Below are 9,791 nucleotides of genomic sequence, written 5' to 3'. Positions count from 1 at the left end.
CAGTTTTCTGTTCTTGAATTAATTTGTTAGGATGATGACCTCCAGCTCCATCCATGTTGCAGCAAAGGACATGATTTTGTTCTCTTTTATGGCTGCATAGTATTTCATGGTATATGTGCACCACATTTTTCTTTGCTATTGTGAATAGTACTGTGATGAACATATGAGTGCAAGTGTCTTTTTGGTAGAATGATATACTTTCCCTTGGTTATATACCCAGTAATGGGATAGCTGAGTCAAATGGTAGTTCCGTTTTAAGTTCTTTCAGAAATCTTCAAACTGCTTTCCACCGTGGCTACACTAATTTACATTCCCACCAACAGGGAATAAGCGTTCTTTGCCCCGAACAGCCTTGCCAGCGTCTGTTATTTTTTGACATTTTAATCATAGCCATTCTGACTTGTGTGAGATTGTATCTCATTGTGGTTTTGATGTGCACTTCTCTGTTGATCAGTGATGTTGAGCATATTTTTAGATGTTTGATGGCCACATGTACGTCTTCTTTTGAAAAGCGTCTGTTCATATCCTTTGCTGACTTTTTAATGGGGTTGTTTTGTTCTTGAGTTCCTTATGGATTCTGGATATTAAACGTTTGTTAGATGCATAGTTTGTGAATATTTTTTCTCTTTTAGTAGGTTGTGTGTTTACTCTGTTGATATTTTCTCGTTGTGCAGAAATTATTTAGCTTAATTTGGTCCCACTTGCCAATTTTAATTTTGTTGCAACTACTTTTGAGGACTTAGGCATAAATTCTTTGCTGTGGCTGATATTGAGAAGACAATTTACTAGGTTTCATTCTAGGATTCTTTTTTTGTTGTTGTTGTTGAGACAGTGTCTCACTCTGTCACCCAGCCAAGTGCAGTGATACAATTTCAGCTCACTGCAGCCTCCACCTCCTGAGTTCAAGGAATTCTTCTGCCTCAGCATCCCAAGTAGCTGGGATTACAGGCTTGCACTACCATGCCCCACTAGTTTTTTATATTTTTAGTTGAGACGGGGTTTCACATGTTGTCCAGGCTGATTTTGAACTCCTGACCTCAAGTGATCTGCCCCCCTCCATCTCTCAAAGTGCTAGGATTACACACGTACGCCACCGCACCCAGCCTCCAGGATTCTTATAGTTTATGTCTTACACTTAAATATTTAATCTGTCTTGAGTTAAGTTTTATACATGGTGAAAGGTAGGAGTTCAGTTCGATTCTTCTGCACATGACTAGTCAGTTGTCCCAGCATCACTTACTAATAAGGATTACTTTATCTATTGTTTATTGTTATCAACTTTGTCAAAGACCAAATGATTGTAGATGTGCAGCTTTCTTTTTTTCGTTTTGGTTTTCCATTCTATTCCATTGGTCTATGTGTCTATTTTTGTACCAGTAGCATGCTGTTTTGTTTACTATAGCCTTATGGTATAGTTTGAAGTCACGTAATGTGTTGCCTCTGGCTTTGTTCCTTTTGCTTAGGATTGCTTTGGCTATTCAAACTCCTTTTTGATTCCATATGAGTTTTGGAATAGTTTTTCTAGTTCTGCGAAAAACGATGTTGGTAGTTTGAAAAAGATGGCATTGAATCTGTAGATTGCCTTAGGCAATATGACCATTTTAATGATACTGATTCTTTCAATCCATGAGCCTAAAATATTTTTTAATTTGTTTGTGTCATCTATTATTTCTTTCAAGGGTGTTTTGCTATTCTGCGTGTGTGTGTGTGTGTGTGTGTGTTATGTTTATATATATATATCTTTTACTTCTGTGGTTACATGTATTCCCAGGTATTTTATTCTTTTCTCACTATTGTAAATGGGATTATATTCTTGATTTGGCTGTCAGTTTAAATGTTATTGGTGTATATAAATTCTACTAATTTTTGTAAATTTATTTTGTTGGGTTTTCTAGGTATAGGATTATATTGTCAGTGCAGAGAGTTAATTTGACTCCTTTTTCTATTTGGATAGCTTTTATCTATTTCTCTTGCCTGATTTCTCTTGCTAAGACTTCTAGTACTATGTTGCATAGAAGCTGTGAGAGTTAGTATCTTTATCTTGTTCCTGTTCTTAAGGGGAACGCTTCCAGCTTTTGCCCATTCAGTATGATATTAGTTGTGAGTTTGTCATAGATGCCTCTTTTTAGTTTGAGGTATGTTCCTTTGCTGCCTAGTTTCTTGAGGGTTTTTCACATAAAGGGATGATGAATTTTATTGAAAGCTTTTTCTACATCTATTGAGATAACCATATGTTTTTTGTTTCTAATTCTGTTGATGTGGTGAATCACATTTATTAATTTGTGTATGTGGAACCAACCTTGCATCACAAGAATCACTTAATCATAGTAAATTAATTTTTGATGTGCTATTGGATTCAGTTTGTTAGTATTTTGTTGAAGATTTTTGTGTCTGTGTTCATCAGGGATATTGGCCTGTGGATTCTTTTTTTTTTTTTTTTGTCATATCTTTGACAGATTTTGCTATTGGGGTGATGCTGGGTTTGTTGAATGAGTAAAGGAGAAATTCTTCCTACTCAATTTTTTGAAGAGTTTCAATAATATTGGTACCAGCTATTCTTTGTATGTCTAGTAGTACTTGGTTGTGAATGCATCTGGTCCAGTGCTCTTAATGATTGGTATGTTTTTTCTTACTAACTCAATTTTGCAACTCAGTAAGGGTCTGCTCAGGGTTTTGATCTCTACTTTACTCAGTATTGGGAGGTGGTGTGTCTCTAGGAATTTACCCATTTCTTCTAGATTTTCAAGTTTGTATACATAGAGGAGTTCATAACAGTATGCTATTAACTTTTATATTTCTGGGGGATTATCATGTCACCTTTGTCATTTCTGATTATGCTTATTTGGATCTTCTCCCATTTTTTTCTTTGTTAATCTAGTTAGTGGTATATTGATCTTATTTATTCTTTTGCAAAACCAACTTTTGGTTTTATTAATTCTTTATACAGATTTTTGGATCTCAATTTCATTAAGTTCTGCTCTAATTTGAGTTAGTTCTTTTCTTCTTCTAGCTTTGAGTTTAGTTTGTTCTTATTTTTCTAGTTTCCATAGGTGTGATGTTAAGTTGTTAATTTGAGATGTTTCTATCTTTTTTTTATTTACATATATTTTTTGAGACGAAGTTTCACTCAGGCTGGAGTTGCCAGGCTGTAGTGCAATGGCACGATCTCGGCTCACCACAACCTCCACCTCCTGGATTCAAGCAATTCTCCTGCCTCAGCTTCCCGAGTAGCTGGGATTATAGGCATGCACCACCACGCCCAGCTAATTTTGTATTTTTAGTAGAGATGGGGTTTCCCCACGTTGGTCAGGCTGATCTTGAACTCCAGACCTCAGGTGATCCACCCACCTCGGCCTCCCAAAGTGCTGGGATTACAGGCATGAGCCACCGTGCCCGGCCAATGTTTCTATCTTCCTGATGTAGGCATTTAATGCTATAAACTTTCCTCTTAATACTGATTTTACTGCACTTCACACTTTTGGGTATGTTTTTTTCTCTGTTTTCACTTATTTCAAAGAACTGTTTGATTTCTGCCTTAATTTTATTGTTTATCTAAAAGTCATTCCGGAACAAGTTAATTTCCATATAATTGTACGGTTTTGAGATATTTTCTTGGTATTGATTTCCACTTTTATTCATCCATGGTCTGAGACTATGCTTGGTATGATTTCAATTTTCTTGAATTTATTGAGATTTGCTTTATGACTAAGGATGTTGTCAATTTTGGAGTGTATTCCACGTATACATGAGAGGAGTATATATTCTGTGGTTGCGGGAGGAGTCTTCTGTGGATATATATTTGGTCTAATTGGTAGAGTGTCTCATTTAAAGTCCAGAGTCTTTGTTAATTTGCTGCCTTAATGATCTAGCTAATGCTGTCAGTGGAGTGTTGAGGTCCCCTACTATTACTGTGTGGTTGTTTAAGTATTTTCGTAGCTCTAGAAGTACTAGTTTGATAAATCTGATTGTTCTCATGTTAGCTGCATATACTTTTAGGATAGTTAAATCTTCTTGTTGATTTAAGCCCTTTATCATTATGTAATGCCCGTCTTTGTCCTATTTTACAATCGTAGGTTTAAATTCTGTTTTATCTGATATAATAATAGGGACTCCTGCTCTCTTTTGTGTTCTGTTTTTGTGTTAGATCTTTCTCTAACCTTTACTTTGAGTCCATGGGTACCATTACACTTCAGATGTATCTCTTGAAGACAGCAGATGAATGGATCTTGTTTTTTTAATCCAACTTGCCACTCTGTGCCTTTTAAGTGAACGCTTTTAGACCCTTTATGTTCAAGGTTAATACTGATATGTGAGGTTTTGATCCTGTGATGAAGCCATCAGCTGGTTGTTTTGTAGTTTCTGTTGTATAGTTGCTTGAGAGGGTCAATGGATTATTCACTTCAGTGTGTTTTTATAGTGGCAGGTATTGATTCTCTCTCTCTCTCTCTCTCTTTTTCTTCATGTTTAGAACTCTCTTGAAGATCTCTTGTAAGGTTGGGGTAGTGGTAACAAATACTCTTAGCAATTTTTTGTCTATAAAATATTTGCATTTCTCTTTCACTTTAGAAGCTTTTTTTTGACAACATATGAACTTCTTGTTTGGAATTGCTTTTCTTTTAGAATGTCAAAAATGGCCCCCCTTTTATTCTGGCTTCTATGGCTTTTGGTGAGAAATCCACTGTTGCCCTGATGGGGTTCCACTTGAATGTAATCTGATCTTTTTCTCTAGCTGTCTTAAATTTTTTTTTAATTGACCTTGTGCAGTGCAAATAGTGTATGCTTTGGTGGTATTTATTTTCTACAGTTTCTCACAGGTGTTCTCTGGATATCTTTAATCTTGATGTTTACCTCTCTAGCAAAATTAGAAAATTTTTTTGAATTATTCTATCAAATATGTTTTTCAGATTGTTTATGTTGTCTTCTTCTCTCTCATGAATGCTAAAAATCTGTGGGTTTGGTTGCTTTACATAATCCCATATTTCTCAAAGACTTTGTTCACATATTTTAAATTATTACTTTTTAATTTTTTTGCCTCAGTGAATTAGTTCAAAAAAACCAGTCTTCAATATTCAACAGATGGATTTTAAAAGAGCAAATATTCTCTCTGAAAGTTCATATGGCATCTTTTTTTGTTGTAAGGTAAGGAACAAAATGATATTAGATTTATACCTCAAAACTACAGGTCTCCTTCTATAATACATACATTCTTAAAACAGTTACCATTATTATCACTAAAGCAATTATCATTACTAAAAAGTTACAACAAACATGAAGTTATACTGGAATAAAATGTGTTCCTTCTCAGAGGTAACAAGAGAATCACTAGTCATTGACAACATAGTGAGGTTTATATGATAAAGCAAATTGGCTTTTAGAAAGTGTGAAAATTGATTATATGTGTTGAACTAAGAACAACTGAAGAAGCAATAGCAAATTCCACTGGTACAAGTCACTGTGGGATGAAACTCAGGAAAGGCAAACATAACTTGCTTCATGGAGAAGGAAAAGGTATTCAGAATATGGCTATTGCCTAATGGAACACACACACACACACACACACACACACACACACACACACACACACAGTGTCCTATTGAGAACATGGTCTTCAATTTATTATAAAAGGTTTTTATTAAAATTTTTAAAAATTAAAAATAATGTTTTTAATGTGAATATTTGTATACATTTTCCCAAACTGTTAAAAAAGAAAACTATAGATAAAGGCTAAATTTATAAACCAGGGAGGTAGACACATACTATTAACCAAGAATGTTTCAAATAAGAATTTACATTATAAATATATATTATATGTAATCTTTTTGATATTTCCCTCTAGCTAAGCTTTCTTTTCTTACCATCAAAACTAGCATTAGCAATGAGATTTTCAGTCCATGTCTACAATTTTATACGTCTCCATACTACTTCTCAATAAAACTGTAGTAACTTCTACCCAGAGCACTGCACTAAACCTGATTTTAATAAATTCATCAATGATTCTTTGTTGCTCATGCTGTGGACTTCTCATTCAGTGTAAAAGCTCAAAACATTTGAAATTATTGACTTTTTATTGTCTTCACTCTTATTGCATGTGGAATTATTCCTATGACACTTGCCTTTTGGCTTTTAGGATTATTTTATATATATATACGAATCACTTATTTCCTTATTTGATTATAAGCAAATTTATTGACTATGCAGTACTGTTCCATGTTTTATGTGCAAACTTTCACATATTGGTGACAAAATATTTATGAATGAGCAAATTAATGTTCAGCTGTCATAAAATGTGTATTTATCTCTCTTTAGATATGTAAATATAGATATGCCTAAAGATGTGTATACCATAAATCCCCAGTTAAAGAAGAGTGCTTTGTTTCACATTATTCTTTCTCTAAAAGATTTAATCTAATTGATATACTTTATCTAAAGTAGAATGAGTTGAGGATGTCTCTACTTTTTATTTGAATATGTATTTAAGTGCCTATTTTCACCAGGCCGTGTTCTAGAGACTAACATGCAGCCGCTCACAACCTACTCCCCTGGCACTAATTCTGTTGGGGCTCAGAAAACAATACCCCAAAATAAAGGCTTCAGAAACAGCACCAGAAGAAACGTTTCTCTCTGACATTCTCATGCCCTCCTGTCTGTCACCCTTATTCTCCCCAGAGCCAAGCCATAGAATCTGGAAGCCCTCTTCCTCATGGTTGATCATAGAAACCGATCATAGAAACTGGAACCCTTTTTACCCCCATTCGGCTGTAAAACCTAATAATGTTACTATTTCCCCTGCTGTTCTATGTAAAAATTGGCCATAAAGAAATTATCTGACCTACTTTGTTTGATTGCAGGTCATAAGACCCTCATTTCAGAAAGGGTCCTGCTCCATACCCAGAAGGAAGGAAGGCTGCACTGAAGAATCTGGACAGACAGGCCTTCTGGGGCTTCCTCATTCGGTCTAATAGATTATGAAAACATAACTCTTGTGTCCAATCACAGTTCTACATGGCCATCCATTCTCCATCAAAACTAAGTATTAAAATGGACGATTTCTCTTGTATCTTTGGGTCTTCATTCTGAACACATCAATGTCATGTAAGACTATGACCAAATAAATTGATATGCCTTGTCTCAGTTGATTTTTTTTTCAGTTCACTTTTTAGTAAACCTTCAGAAGATGAAGAGGAAATTTTTCCTTTACCCCTATAGTTCTATTACAGAGATAAATCATTTTCACTACAATAAATTTTGATTTTTTTTGTTGATGACATAAGCTAACATTTTAAAAGGATTATAAGGTCAAGAGTGACTAGAACTGCTATTTAAATTACCTTGTCAAGGAAGTCATGTTGGAGAGAAACTCTTTGTGTTAAACTTTGCTTATATTTCACTTTAACCTAAGGTACGCTGTAATAACAATAACCCAAAACCGCAATGGCTTACAACAATATTTAATTTATCCGTCACATGAAATGTGGAGTGGACGTGTAGTGGAAACACAATAAAAGTCTAAGTAAACATGTTTTAAAAAAGATATTTTCCAGTTGATTCTGTAATTCTATGGAGATGCAGAGGATTTACAACTGTTAAAACAAATGTGAAAAAGAACAATAGTAAATGGCTCACGTTAATTCAAAAAAATTAATTTCAAAAAAAGTCGTGAGGCTATAATAAGATGTAGTATTGCAATACATATAGACAAAAAGATCAGTGAAGCAGAAGAAAAATACAGAAAACCAAACACACAAGTTTGGATGCAGAAAGAAATAAATTAGTCTTAAAAAATAGGGTGCTAAGACAATCCTATGGCAAATTAAAGTTTCTTAAATGAGATGGGAAAATATATAAAAATAAAAATTAATCACAACACTTGCCTCTTAGTAAAAAAAGTAAGATATTAATACCAGACAGATTTTTGATTTAAAAATAAAAGGCAAAATAGAAATATTTAAAAGAAATCATAAAAAATATGCTTATGCCAAATAGTATTAAGATCTGTTTATTTCACTGTATGTAACTTTTAGCTCTATAGATATTGATTAGAAAAATTTGCAGAATCATCAACAATGATTTAATATAAAAATATTATATCATTGTTGACTCAAACACAGTACTTAGGAAGAATAAAAATAAAAATAAGACACCATATACACATGGCAACTAAACCCTATATAAGTACATAGCATAGTGGTGGCACAGTAACACCAAAACACTATGATGAGAGCTTTAATAAAGGCAGAGCACAAACACTATTGAATTATAGAAAAAAGAGTCCTGAACTTTTGAAGGATGGAGAGAGGAAAATAAATGCCTTATAGCATAAGTGTTCCTCAAGCCTACAAATCTTTTAACACTAACAATATATTTGATTATGATTTTTTATTTTGTTACCATTTAAAAAGGCGTTTACTGGATATAAAAAGATAGCAAGATATTTGATTCAGTTTGTCATATTTTTCTTTATAAAAAGTAACATTTAATACAGAAACTTTTGAATTAAAGTGCATTGTAGACTCATAATGTCATTTTAACATGTATTACTATACTTTGAATCCATTTATGGCTGAATCTGAAATATATATTTGAACAGCTGTTAGTTGAAATAAAAGTACTCATTTTTTACTAGACTAATTTTATGTAACGCTGAAAACTCTTTTAGCATTTTTGTTTAACTAGGGTAATGGCAAAATGCCTAAACACATATAAGTTGTGTGGCTGTACCTTGTATATATGTTTTTCTTCAAGTTCAACATTTTTAGTGAGAATCGTTTCTACAAAGTCTCAAAGTAAAATTAGAAATGCTTTAAAAATTACAAAAAAAAAAAAATAGAAAAAGCTGTGGGCCTGAAATGGTCACTTTGCCATTTGACTGACAAAGCACACAGAAGAACTCACGTACCACTTGACATTTTGCTTTTTATAATTGATCATCATTTACGTATATTCTTTTTCATAATTGTGTTTTAGTTCCTTAAGCGAAGGTTCAGTCAATGTTCTTTAACTCTTCTTATTTTCACCAAATATTATTTCAATCATGATGGTATTTAAAAACCCAGGTAAAATAACATATCATAACTTAGAATAAATTTTAAATTAATTATTCAACTATCATATATAGTCACCCACCATATGGGGCACATAATTGTCTACTTTAAAACATGTCACTTCTTGAATTTTTTCTTTTCAGAATGTTCAAACATGACAATGTATTATATCTATTGTAGCTGATGACATTAATTTCTCTTTAAAAATTGTAATTAGTTTAGATGATAATTCCCCTATAGGAACATTAACTAATTGATAATCCCTCAAAAAATTTGTTTCAATGGTTTTATGTAGTTTTATTGATAAAAAAGTAGTAGACACTTATTTATTTTTAATTAAAAATTATTTTAAAAAACATTTTAAAACATTATTTTCCCTTCCAAATTTATTTCAGGTTCAGAGGGTACATGTGCACGTTTGTTACATGGGTAAATTGCGTGTTGTTGTGGTTTGGTGTACAAATTATTTTGTCCATGTAGTGAGCATAGTACCCAGTAGGTAGTTCTTTAGTCTTTACCCTCCTCCTACCCTCCACCTTTAAGTAGGCCGCAGGGCAGTTTTGTTCCCCTCTTTGCGTCCATGTGCACTAAATGTTTAGCTCCTAATTAGAAGTAAGTACATGCAGTATCTGAGTTTCTGTTCCTAGGTTAACTCAATAAGGTAATGGCCTTCCGCTCCATCCATGGTGCTGCAAAAGACATAATTTCATTCTTTTTTTTCAGGCTGTAGTATTCCAAGATGTGTATGTT

This window comes from Gorilla gorilla, chromosome 19, assembly GCF_029281585.2.
Source record: "Gorilla gorilla gorilla isolate KB3781 chromosome 19, NHGRI_mGorGor1-v2.1_pri, whole genome shotgun sequence".
NCBI lineage: Eukaryota > Metazoa > Chordata > Mammalia > Primates > Hominidae > Gorilla > Gorilla gorilla.
The sequence above is the reverse complement of the archived record's forward strand: the minus strand, read 5'-3'. Positions refer to the sequence as shown.